The sequence below is a fragment of the Triticum urartu genome, chromosome 4A, assembly GCF_056163025.1.
Source record: "Triticum urartu cultivar PI428250 chromosome 4A, HENAU_Tu73, whole genome shotgun sequence".
In the NCBI taxonomy this organism is placed as follows: Eukaryota; Viridiplantae; Streptophyta; class Magnoliopsida; order Poales; family Poaceae; genus Triticum; species Triticum urartu.
Window position 1 is genome coordinate 35,668,148 of NC_141876.1, and position 3,732 is coordinate 35,671,879.

Consider the following 3,732-nt stretch of genomic DNA (forward strand, 5'->3'; position numbering starts at 1 on the left):
GAAAAAGAAATAAAGTGCCGTCTCTCATAGAAGAAAAAGACCAAATTCATGCCTCTCGCGAAAGTAAAATCGTGCCTCTCACGAAAGAAATAAAGTGCCTCTCGAGAAAGCAAAATCGTATCTCTCACGGAACCATGGAAAAAAGTGTCTCTCGCGAAAGCAAAACCATGCCCCACGGAAAAAGAAGAGAAACATTCTTCCCGTTTTCGAGAGGCACGATCGGAAACAAAACCATACCTCTCACGGAACCACGAAAGAAAGAAAAAAGTGTCTCTCGCGAAAGCAAAACCATGCTACGAAAGAAGAAAAAAAAAGAAAAAAAGAAAAAAAGAAAAAGAGAAAAACCACATTTTTTCGTTTTCGAGAGGCCCGCCTCTCGCGGAAGCAAAATCATGCCTCTCATGGGAGAAAAGAAAAGAAAAAACACGTTTTTTCTGTTTCCGAACTCTCGCGGAAGCAAAAACCATCTCACACGAAAAAATATATTTTATTTTTCGTTTTCGAGAGGCACGGCCATGCCTCTTGCGGAAGTAAAACCATCCCACACGAAAAAAACACATTTTTCATGCAAAATAAAATTTAAGAAAAATCGGTGAAAACCGAAAAGAAAAAAAACCATTTAAAAAGCCAAAAATGTGTGCGGAAAAATAAGAAAACAAAATCCGAAGAGAACACCCAGAGCGCGACATTTGACGGCGGCTGAGAGCGTGCCACTTGGCACGCTCACAGTCCACCCTCAAATGGTCGTTGGAAGGCTCCCTAAGGTTGCTCTTCTAAAAATAATGATAAAATACAAAATCCATCCGGCCTAAAATAAAGGTAAACCAGTACTAGGCCGGTAAAAGCATATCTACGGGTATTGGGCCGATAAAAGCATATCTCACAGAGCCCCTATATGGCACCGGACCCATAAAAGAGTATATCCATGTAAAATAACTGTTGTATCTCTAGCAAGCCGCTATATCCGCATTGAAGGAAATATGCCCTAGAGGCAATAATAAAGTTGTTATTTATATTTCCTTATATCATGATTAATGTTTATTATTCATGCTAGAATTGTATTAACCGGAAACTTAGTACATGTGTGAATACATAAACAAACAGAGTGTCACTAGTATGCCTCTACTTGACTAGCTCGTTGATCAAAGATGATTATGTTTCCTAGCCATAGACATGAGTTGTCATTTGATTAACGCGATCACATCATTAAGAGAATGATGTGATTGACTTGACCTATTCCGTTAGCTTAGCACTTGATCGTTTAGTATGTTGCTATTGCTTTCTTCATGACTTATACTGTTGGGAAACGTAGTAATTTCAAAAAAAATTCCTACGCACACGCAAGATCATGGTGATGCATAGCAACGAGAGGGGAGAGTGTTGTCTACGTACCCTCGTAGACCGGAAGCGGAAGCGTTAGCACAATGCGATTGATGTAGTCGTACGTCTTCACGGCCCGACCGATCAAGCACCGAAACTACGGCACCTACGAGTTCTAGCACACGTTCAGCTCGATGACGATCCCCAGACTCCGTTCCAGCAAAGTGTCGGGGAAGAGTTCCGTCAGCACGACGGCATGGTGACGATCTTGATGTTCTACCGGCACAGGGCTTCGCCTAAGCACCGCTACAATATTATCGAGGATTATGGTGGAGGGGGGCACCGCACACGGCTAAAAGAACGATCACGAAGATCAACTTGTGTGTCTAGAGGTGCCCCCTGCCCCTGTATATAAAGGAGCAAGGGGAGGAGGCAGGCCGGCCCTTGAGGCGCGCCAAGGAGGGGGAAGTCCTCCTCCTAGTAGGAGTAGGACTCCCCTTTCCTAGTCCAACTAGGAAGAGGGAAGGGGGAAGGAAAGAGAGGGAGAGGGAGAGGGAAAGAGGGGCCGCGCCCCCCTCCCCTAGTCCAATTCGGACTCCCCATGGGAGGGGGCGCGCCACCTCCTGGACTGCTGCCCTCTCTCTCCCCTCAGGCCCACTAAGGCCCAATACTTCCCCGAGGGGTTCCGGTAACCCTTCCGGCACTCCGGTTTTCTCCGAAATCACCTGAAACATATCCGATGTCCGAATATAGCCGTCCAATATATCGATCTTTATGTCTCGACCATTTCGAGACTCCTCGTCATGTCCTTGATCATATCCGGGACTCCGAACAACCTTCGGTACATCAAAATATATAAACTCATAATGAAATTGTCATCGTAACGTTAAGCGTGCGGACCCTACGGGTTCGAGAACAATGTAGACATGACCGAGACACGTCTCCGGTCAATAACCAATAGCGGAACCTGGATGTTCATATTGGCTCCCACATATTCTACGAAGATCTTTTATCAGTCAGACCGCATAACAACATACGTTGTTCCCTTTGTCATCGGTATGTTACTTGCCCGAGATTTGATCATCGGTATCTCAATACCTAGTTCAATCTCGTTACCGGCAAGTCTCTTTACTCGTTCCGTAATACATCATCCCGCAACTAACTTATTAGTTGCAATGCTTGCAAGGCTTATGTGATGTGCATTACCAAGAGGGCCCAGAGATACCTCTCCGACAATCGGAGTGACAAATCCTAATCTCGAAATACGCCAACCCAACAAGTAACTTCGGAGACACCTGTAGAGCACCTTTATAATCACCCAGTTATGTTGTGACGTTTGGTAGCACACAAAGTGTTCCTCCGGTAAACGGGAGTTGCATAATCTCATAGTCATAGGAACATGTATAAGTCATGAAGAAAGCAATAGCAACAAACTAAACGATCAAGTGCTAAGCTAACAAAAAAGGGTCAAGTCAATCACATCATTCTCCTAATGATGTGATCCCGTTAATCAAATGACAACTCATGTCCATGGTTAGGAAACATAACCATCTTTGATCAACGAGCTAGTCAAGTAGAGGCATATTAGTGACACTATGTTTGTCTATGTATTCACACATGTATTATGTTTCCGGTTAATACAATTCTAGCATGAATAATAAACATTTATCATGATATAAGGAAATAAATAATAACTTTATTATTGCCTCTAGGGCATATTTCCTTTAGTCTCCCACTTGCACTAGAGTCAATAATCTAGATTACACAGTAATGATTCTAACACCCATGGAGCCTTGGTGCTGATCATGTTTTGCTCGTGGAAGAGGCTTAGTCAGCGGGTCTGCAACATTCAGATCCGTATGTATCTTGCAAATTTCTATGTCTCCCACTTGGACTAAATCCCGAATGGTATTGAAGCGTCTCTTAATGTGCTTGGTTCTCTTGTGAAATCTGGATTCCTTTTGCCAAGGCAATTGCACCAGTATTGTCACAAAAGATTTTCGTTGGACCCGATGCACTAGGTATGACACCTAGATCGGATATGAACTCCTTCATCCAGACTCCTTCATTTGCTGCTTCCGAAGCAGATATGTACTCTGCTTCACATGTAGATCCCGCCACGACGCTTTGTTTAGAACTGCACCAACTGACAGCTCCACCGTTCAGTAAAAACACGTATCTGGTTTGTGATTTTGAATCGTCCAGATCAGTGTCAAAGCTTGCATCAACGTAACCATTTACGATGAGCTCTTTGTCACCTCCATATATGAGAAACATATCCTTAGTCCTTTTCAGGAATTTCAGGATGTTCTTGACCGCTGTCCAGTGATCCACTCCTGGATTACTTTGGTACCTCCCTGCTAGACTTATAGCAAGGCACACATTAGGTCTGGTACACAGCATTGCATACAT